We start from the raw sequence: 9,840 nt of genomic DNA, 5'->3' as shown, positions 1-9,840 counted from the left end.
CCCTTATTAAACCCTTTCCTTTGGCGTCTTTGGTAGTTATCTGATGTTAGGGATCTACTGATGCGTTCTTTTCAGCCACTTCTGATGTTAAGACTTTGGTCTTACTTTTGGCATCTAACATGTTTGTAGGGAAAGGATGCTGATCAATCTTCATCGGCTTCTGAGTTTTGGAACTATCAAACTTTATTCTCCCAGACTCTATAGCCGACTGCAACTGCTGTCTGAACACTTTACATTTATTTGTATTATGCGAAGTTGCATTATGCCATTTGCAATGCTTGATTTTCTTCAATTCTTCTGCCGATGGAATCACATGATTAGGTGATAATTTAATTTGTCCCTCTTGTAGCAAGAAATCAAATATCCTATCGGCTTTGGTGATATCAAACGCAAATTTCTCTGGTTCCTTCTGACCCAAAGGATAAGACATCGGCTTCTTATTTTTTACCGACTCTGCCAAGCCAATGACTGGTTCCTCATCAGAATCAGAACTCCTTGCCTCATCAACAAGTAACACCTTCTTATTCCAAGCCTTTCTGGGTTCAAAAGTCTTGACATCTTGATCAGAAATCCTCTGCACCAAATATCTCAAACTTTCAAACTCTTGAGAAGCATATTTGCCTTTAAGATGTGGCAGTAGTCCTCGAAAGGCCAAATCGGCTAACTACCGATCATCCAGAACCACACTGTAACATTTGTTCTTCACATCCCGCAGCCTTTGCACAAAGCTCTCTACCGATTCATCATTACGTTGTCTTAACCTCACTAAATCGGTAATCTTCTTCTCATAAACTCCAGAAAAGAAGTATTTATGAAATTGCTTTTCTAGATTGACCTAGGTAATGACTGAATTTGGAGGTAATAAAATAAACCAGGTAAAAGCCAATCCCGACAAGGATGATGAAAATAAATGAACTCTTAGTTCATCTCTGTTGGCAGCTTCTCCACAATGAAGGATGAACCGATTGACGTGCTCCATGGTTGAAGTGTCATCTTGCCTAGAAAACTTAGTGAAATCGGTACTTTATATCAATTTGGGAGTGGAATTAAATCATACGCACGAGGATAGGGTGTCCGATAAGAGTAAGTGTTAACCTTGGGTTTTATCCCAAACTGATCCCTCATAACTTATGCTATCTTATCGGCCTAATAGGCATCGGCATCCTGCCGATGTATAGGTTGAACTTCTGGCACCTACTGATAGGCTTCCACGTGTCTCTAGGGCAAATGATCTCCAGCAAACATATTAGCCATAGCCTGCTGACCGCCGATCTGCTAAGCAAGATTCATCGGTTGACCTGCTGGTGCCTGATTCTGAAAACCAACCTGCATATGACCCTGCTAGACTCCTACAGCCTGATGATTCTGCTGTGTTGCATGTGGAAAGACCAACTGCCCTGTCCAACCATTGTTGGCGTCCATCGGCACAAGTTCTGCCGATGGCTGGTAATTAGTTGTCATTGCTGGGTTAACATAACCTGTCTGAGTCATAAACTTCTACTGCATCGGCAATGAATTTGTCGATGAATTTGCATTAGGTATCTGGAACGTTGGCATTTGAAAATTCCCAGTAACAGGCCTTGCAGTAGTGGTTGTAGAATACTGAGGGATTTGAGTCATCGGCGAGACCGGAGGCACCGATGGCATGGGAGTTTTCCCTGCTAAGTCGGTTACCTGAGACGTCCCAGAACTATTCGCGAAAAACTCCAGAGGCATACCATATCTCCACCAGTTGGAAGGAACCTGACAGTTCTAAAATACAGATCCTGACATAGCCGATGCCGATAGATCTGTGTTGACCTGGGCCCATTCCCCTGAGGTCATTGGATCAGATCTCATTGGTGTAGATTGCTCATTGTTGATATTTGGTAACGCCATCAGGAAATGATCCGCAAGCGCACGAATATCGGTGAGCACTGTTGGGCATTCTTAACATCACTACCAAAAGTAGATTTAGTTTTCTAATTCTGATAACGGCGCCAAAAATGCCAAACCTATCCCTCATGCCACTTAAGCCAAGTTGTCATCCCCAGCATGACATAAGAGACGCGATATTGAAATATGCAAATGCTCTTCTAAATAAATAATAAATGAGATATGCAAGCGCACAGATTAATACCGATGTAGCATTTTAACCGGGAAGTATTCCAGGTATCATTATTTATAATTTTACCACTGGGAAGGGATTGCTAAACATCAATGTTGATTATAGAATGGAATATAGAATTAAGTATCTATCATTGCATGTATAATTGAGAGCATCTATCTATCTCTTTCATACAGGGATAAGTGTCACATAAAAGATATATAAAGTATGAATGGTGACAAAGATAATTAATCTGATCAGCATAACTTAGCCACATAATAAATATGATAAGCACCTCAATTAGATATTCTAGCAAGTCATTAGCATGGAATTAGGACGAACTACAAGAATATTTCCTAAGTTATTCTTAACTATTCAGTCTAGCATATCATAGTTAGTGCAATTATACTTGGCAATCATTGCAAGACAGGACTACGTCCATGCATAGTGATATTATCAAGGAATATGAGAAACATTGCAATCACTCCCCTGTAATAATGTTGCTCTGCCAGCCCTATACATGAGAGGGGGACTATATAAGAATCAATGGAGCTATCACTACCACGAACTACCCCGCGATCTAGCATATAGGGTACAATTGCAGATAAATACGGTTTATGCACCACGCCTACACAACACTTATCATTTACCCACTGTACACATGGATAAATGCTATATGATCCTAAACATGTATATAATTCCAATCTAACTAAGCCATGTATATAACTATGTTAAACTAAGAACAATATAATTGCGTATATAAACAAGTAGAGCAAAGTGATAGTCAATATATTGAAGTAGAACAAAGTCATATTCATAATATTGAAGAACAAAGATGAACAATTGAAGAACAATAGAGGAATTACCAAGAATCCTCTTGACAGATCTGGAAACCAATCGAAGATTGACTCCTTCTAGTTCTAATCCTATGTAGCTATGCTAAACTAGAGATCTAATTGATGTGGTGGCTCTAGGGCTTGATCAGAGGCTTCTTCTCCCAAGATGAATAATGAATTAGGGGTCTGAGGTCCTCTCCTCCCGGGGCCAGGGGGTCTGGTTATATAGTCCTTCCAAGTGAATATGGGCTGTTGGATCAAACCGACATTAATCGCACGATTTTCCTTGATCCTTTAGGTCGGTGGAGCATGATCCGCGAAGTTGGCTGTGATTGGCCTCGAGGCTAGGTCGGGCGCCCAAGGGGGGAGGGCGGGCGCCCTGCTCCCGAGCCCGTTCGGTCTCCCGTTCGTTCCCGTGGCTTCTGGACTCTTCTAGATGTAGGATAATTGCGCGGTACGTTAATATCTCTATGTAAACCTGATGTGTGGGCCTTTCTTCATAATTCCTGATAACCCCCTGCAGAAATAGACAAACACCAAAACTCGTGGAATTCTGTCAGATAAAACCCTAAGTCTGGATGTCGATTGCATTTGGATCCCTTTCTTTGTTTATTTGCTGATTATATTTGATACTTAAGGACCGTCAACAAACTCCCCCAAGCTTACCTCTTGCTCGTCCTTGAGCAAGGATAATCTCAGTGATGGATCAGAAGTTGCTGTAATACTTTTAAAAGTTGACGGTACACATGCTTTCAAATAAGGTCTCATCTCTGAGTTAGAGTAAACTGTCAAGACTTAAAACAAACTTACTTTACCTTTCACCATGGGGCTTGTAACCGTCACTTCTGTCTTGAGTAGTTAAAAGATAGAACGGTCTAGTCAAGTGCCATGTCTCTTATTCTTGATCAGCTATACCTCTGGAGTTTTTTCAGATTTTCAAATAAAACTCAGAGATTCCTTGTATGACTCTCTCAGATCTCTCTTTTGTGGTATTTTTGGATCTTTACCAAGGCAGTAATGGTACATGCCTTCTCTCAAAATATGTGGTATTTGTGGTATAAGGCATAGTGACATTTTCCTTCTCTCTCACCCTACTCTAATAAGGCTTTGATATCTGGAGCTCATAGGTGGGAGATAAAGTATACATACTTACAAGACATTTATTGCATAGTCAAACCATGGATCCAGAGAAACAAGTCAATAAATCAAATCAAGTGTGCATGTGTGGCGAATGAATGATGTATGGTGATGATGGTAATAACAATGGTGAAAGTCTAATTCTACTTGTGCTCTTTTGAGGGGATACACACCTTCCTTGCTCTTTTGAAACTTTTTGAGGAGAGCGAGATGCTCTATATTTTTTTCTTTCCTCTCAGGTGGGTATCTTGTACCCCTAATTCTACTGTCGGACACTTGTCCATTTTTACCTCTCGTCTCACTTTTTCTTTCTTTCGAGGTTCCGGGCACTTGCCCCTTTTTATTTCCTCATATCTTTTTCTTCTTTTTTTTCTAGAGCACTCATTTCCTGAAATAATATAGCAAGTGGTAGTAACCAAGATAACTTGAGCATTTATTTCACAGGGGAAAACATAAAGGTTTTTGGCTATTCTCTCCCGGATTAGGAGTAGAATATTTTTGGGTGGTTCTGGAGATGGAAATGGGTGGACATATGTGGATGCGTACTTCCGGAGTAGAAGCAGCATGTGTGAGTGAACGTGCAAGTGAATCTTGATTTAACCACATGACAAGCTCCTAAGGGTCTACACAGCTTGATCACACTCAATGCTCATAAGCAGTAAAAAGTAAATGTGTGGCTCAAAGTCTAACAAGCATATATATATATGGTTGTGGTAGGAATTTAAACTCTCATCATACAGGAACTCATCATGTGTTATTTTAAAGATTTTTAAAGATAAAATTCTCCACAACATCTCTAGGAATAGATAAACAGCAGCTCAACCTTTCCATATCATATCCGTTAACAACTTAGACTTCAGATCAAGGTCTCTTCCCACAAGTTCAGATTTAGAGCAAGCTTTAAATTATAACAGTTATGTCTAAACTTGAGAGAGAACTCAAATTTGAAAATTAGACAGAGCAACTATTCATCATATCCATGCTAGAGTTTTATTATTAAGATTCAGTTTAGCATAGCCACTTTATTTATTTATTAAGCACACTAAGCAAAAGATATATATATATATAAGCACAAAATCTTTATTTGGTTTTTCATGGTTATGTATATTTTTATTTTAAAATAGTATAAGTATCAATGTAGATAGAAATACTTAGCGGGATATATGGGGGTGCTCTCCTCCAAGCTGAATTTTGAAGTAATTTCTTCTGATGTAGCTAGCAGGTGGTAGAGGTGTATTTGAAAGTCGGCAGCACTCTGACAGCGATTAGGATGTCCTCCGTCTGCTAGTCTTCTTGATTCTTGAATTCTGTGGAGCTCAAATAGACAACAAAGCTTTGTGGAACTGATTAGGTGTTAGCATAAATATCTAGCCTTTATCATGTTGAGCCTCCTCAATAAATGTTACTCTCTATTTTTATATTTTTATTTTATAGAACAGAAAAAACTATTCATTTTATTTTTATGCCACCACAGTGAATGTACTTATGGGTTTTATGCCACTCGTATACTCACATGGGGCTTACTTATTTTTAACATTTTTATTTTCTTTTAAAAATGATATGAACCTGATTAACTAAGCAAACTATTTGAAATAATTGAAAGGAAAAGATAACTACCAAGTTTACCTCTTGGCAAGGCGTTCGGTGTTTTTAAGTCCTCCGAACGGGACTCTCCGTTTTCTCAATCGTCCTGGGATTCGTTGGGTGGCGTAGTCGGTGCTTCCGGCGACGCCTCTTCTTCGTGTATAGTTATCTTCTCTCTCCACACCTGATTCGATGCTACGGTCTCCTCAGGATAATCTTGTTCAAGCTGTATGTCTTCAGACCTTACCACTTCTCCTTCATAGTCTGCCCATCCGTCCTTGATGATTTGCCTCTTCTGGTTGCGGTTGCGTTGTCTTCTTCTTGTTCTGACCTATTTAGAGTCTTCAACTATATAGTTAGGGTCAGTAAAATAGCGGCGTACCTTTTCTGAGGGGAAGTGCATATGGACTTCTCCGGTTCCAATGTAGATGATTGCTTTAACGGTGCTGAGGAACGGTCTCCCAAGGATGATGGGTGGATCGTACTCATCTTCTCCCATGTCAATAACCTGAAAGTCTGTATGGACAAAATGATCGTCTATTTTGATAGAGACATCAGTTACTATACCTTCAACCTTTCAGAATATCTGATCTGCCATCTGGAGCTGAATATATATTGGTTTTAGGGGCATGGTTCCGAACAAGAGCCGATAGGTGACTGCGGCCATTATGTTGACGCCCGATCCGGTGTCACAAAGTGTCTTGTAGAAGTTGTACCTATTAATGGAGCAATGGATGCTTGGCATTCCTGGGTCGTCCTTCTTGGTCAGAAACGGTGACTTAAGTCGATGATCTTGACCTCCTTGAACTGCAGTGACCATCTTAGCTGACTTGGTCCACACTTGCTTGTTCCTGTTCCTCCTATTGGTCCTCTTCCTTGGTTCATGTCTAGATTGCTCTGGGATTTGTGTAATCTTATTCTTGAAGGAAAACGTCTCCTTTCTCCCTTTGATGTAGAAACTGATCTTGGCAGCACTAGCGTAGATGACAGCTCCCGAGGTGTTCAGGAATGACCTCCCTAAGATGACAGGTGCCCTCTCATCATTACCGGTCTCTATCACCACGAAGTCTGCTGGGGCGTACAAGGTACCAACTCGGACACAGAGGTTCTTCAATATTCCCTTGGGGAAACTTAACTTCTGATCTACAAACTGCAAACACATGGTTGTTTCTAATAAAGGATATGTAAAGAATTTTTCATAGAGTACCCTGGGCATAATGTTGACACTAGAGCCAAAGTCGTAGAGTGCTTCTGGGAAGTCCACCATGCCGATGGAGATCGGGATGACGGGGCGTCCTGAATCGCCTCTCTTGACCGGCAGAAGGTTAGTACTAACTTCAGTGACGGGGTTACTCTAGTAGTTACCTGCATCAAACATGTCTACAAGATTTGCAGATTCTAATCCTTCCGCTTGTGATGGTATACCAGGGTTAGTAGCAGGAACAACAGCAGCTATTTGATTTAACTGAGATTCAATCATTTTATTGAAGCTAATTTGATTCTTGATGGCAGTAGGGAAATTATCCATTCTATTATTTATATTTTCTAGCATTTTATCATTAGATGCCAATTTCTTAGATAGGTTATCCATTAGCTTTCCTTGATTAGACACTAACTCTCTCAGAGGCGGAAAATTATTATTATTGTTGTAAGAATTGTTACCTTGATAATTACCTGAGTAGTTAGGCCTATGTTGATTCCAACCTTGATTTTGTTGAGGACGGTTGTAGTAGTAGTAGTTGTTGTTATTGTTGATGTAGTTCACATCCTCAAGCATCTCAGGGCAGTGATTGCCTAAGTGTCCAGTATCTCCACACTCCTCACAAGTCATGTGAGAGTCGTAGATGTGCATAACTTCTTTCTTGTCTCCAGCTTTATCATCGAGCTTCTTCATGAGTAGGTCTAGCTTAGCAGACAACATGTCTACCTCCTTGAGCTGATGCATACCTCCACCTTTCTTGCGTGTTTGGGTCCTTTCTTCATTCCAGCCTTGGCTGAACGCTATCTTCTTCACAAGAGCTGTGGCTTGTGGTATGGTGAGTGATAGGAATGCTCCTCCAGCTGTAGCATCTATGGTCTCTCGGGCACTGTTGCCGAGCCCATGATAGAATGTCTGCATAAGTAGCCAACTCTTCATTCCATGATGGGGACATTCTAGGATGTAGTCTTGGAAGCGCTCCCATGCTTCTGGAACGGATTCATCATGTTGTTGCTGAAAACTTGTAATTTTCCCACAGAGAGCATTGGTCTTGCCCATGGGAAAGAACTTAGCCAGAAAGTTTGTGGAGCAGAGTGCCCACATAGTATTCTTCTTCTTTGTAGCGTAGAACCACTGCTTCGCTCTCCCCAACAGTGAGAATGGGAAGAGGCGAAGTAGTATAGCATCTCTAGGGACTCCTGATATGGTGAATGTGCTGCAAATCTCCAGGAAGTGTTGGAGATGAGCACTAGCATCTTCATGTGCCTTCCCACAGAACTGGTTGGATTGCACCATGTTGGTAAGTCTAGGCTTGAGCTCAAAGTTGCCGTCGATCTCTGCAGCAGGTCCAGTACAGATGTTGTCCATAGTGGGAGCTGAGAACTCGCGTATCAATTTGTTCGCCATGGCTCCGAATTCTGAAGACAAGTTCTGGGTGAAACTTTGGTGATCTTCTTGATTGGATGAAGCTTCGTGCTGAAGTGTTGATGATCTCTTCTTGAGCTTGGCTCTTGTTTTTCTGAATAATGCTTCGGGATTGTCAACAAAATTTCCTCGAAGATATCTTCTATTCATACATTCTCCTGCATAAGATAAAATAAAAAATAACGGGGTAAAACTGTATGAGAGAATTGATAATCTCAATCATATTAGTGATGCGAATGATGACTCAAAATTCCATATTCGTTCCTGATTAGTAATCAACCTTCCCCGGCAACGGCGCCAAAAATGCTTGTTGGGCATTCTTAACGTCACTACCAAAAGTAGACTTAGTTTTCTAATTCTGATAGCGGCGGTAAAAAGGCCAAACCTATCCCTCATGCCACTTATTCCAAGTTGTCATCCCCAGCATGACATAAGAGACGCGGTATTGAAATATGCAATTGCTCTTCTAAATAAATAATAAATGAGATCTGCAAACGCACAGATTAATACCGATGTCGCATTTTAACCAGGAAGTATTCCAGGTATCGTTATTTATATTTTTACCACTGGGAAGGGATTGCTAAACATCAATGTTGATTATAGAATGGAATATAGAATTGAGTATCTATCATTGCATGTATAATTGAGAGCATCTATCTATCTCTTTCATACAGTGATAAGTGTCACATAAAAGATATATGAAATAATAATAGTGACAAGGATAACTAATCTGATCTAGCCATATAATAAATATGATAAGCACCTCAATTAGATATTCTAGCAAGTCATTAGCATGGAATTAGGATGAACTACAAGAATATTTCCTAAGTCATTCTCAACTATATAGTCTAGCATATCATAGTTAGTGCAATTATACTTGGCAATCATTGCGAGACAGGACTACGCCCATGCATAGTGATATTATCAAGGAATATGAGAAACATCGCAATCACTCCCCTGTAATAATGTTGCTCTGCCAGCCCTATACACGAGAGGGGGACTATATAAGAATCAATGGAGCTATCACTACCATGAACTACCCCGCGATCTGGCATATAGGGTACAATTGCAGATAAATATGGTATAGGCACCACGCCTACACAATACTTATCATTTACCCACTGTACACATGGATAAATGCTATATGATCCTAAACATGTATATAATTCCAATCTAACTAAGCCAAGTATATAACTTTGATAAACTAAGAACAATATAATTGCAAATATAAACAAGTAGAGCAAAGTCATAATCAATATATTGAAGTAGAACAAAGTCTTATTCATAATATTGAAGAACAAAGATGAACAATTGAAGAACAATAGAGGAATTACCAAGAATCCTCTTGACAGATCTGGAAACCAATCGAAGATTGACTCCTTCTAGTTCTAATCCTATGTAGCTATGCTAAACTAGAGATCTAATTGATGTGGTGGCTCTAGGGCTTGATCAGAGGCTTCTTCTCCCAAGATGAATAATGAATTAGTCTGAGGTCCTCTCCTCCAGGGGCCAGGGGGTCTGGTTATATAGCCCTTCCAAGTGAATATGGGCTGTTGGATCAAACCGACATTAAT

This window comes from Sorghum bicolor, chromosome 3 (genome assembly GCF_000003195.3).
Source record: "Sorghum bicolor cultivar BTx623 chromosome 3, Sorghum_bicolor_NCBIv3, whole genome shotgun sequence".
NCBI lineage: Eukaryota > Viridiplantae > Streptophyta > Magnoliopsida > Poales > Poaceae > Sorghum > Sorghum bicolor.
The sequence above is the reverse complement of the archived record's forward strand: the minus strand, read 5'-3'. Positions refer to the sequence as shown.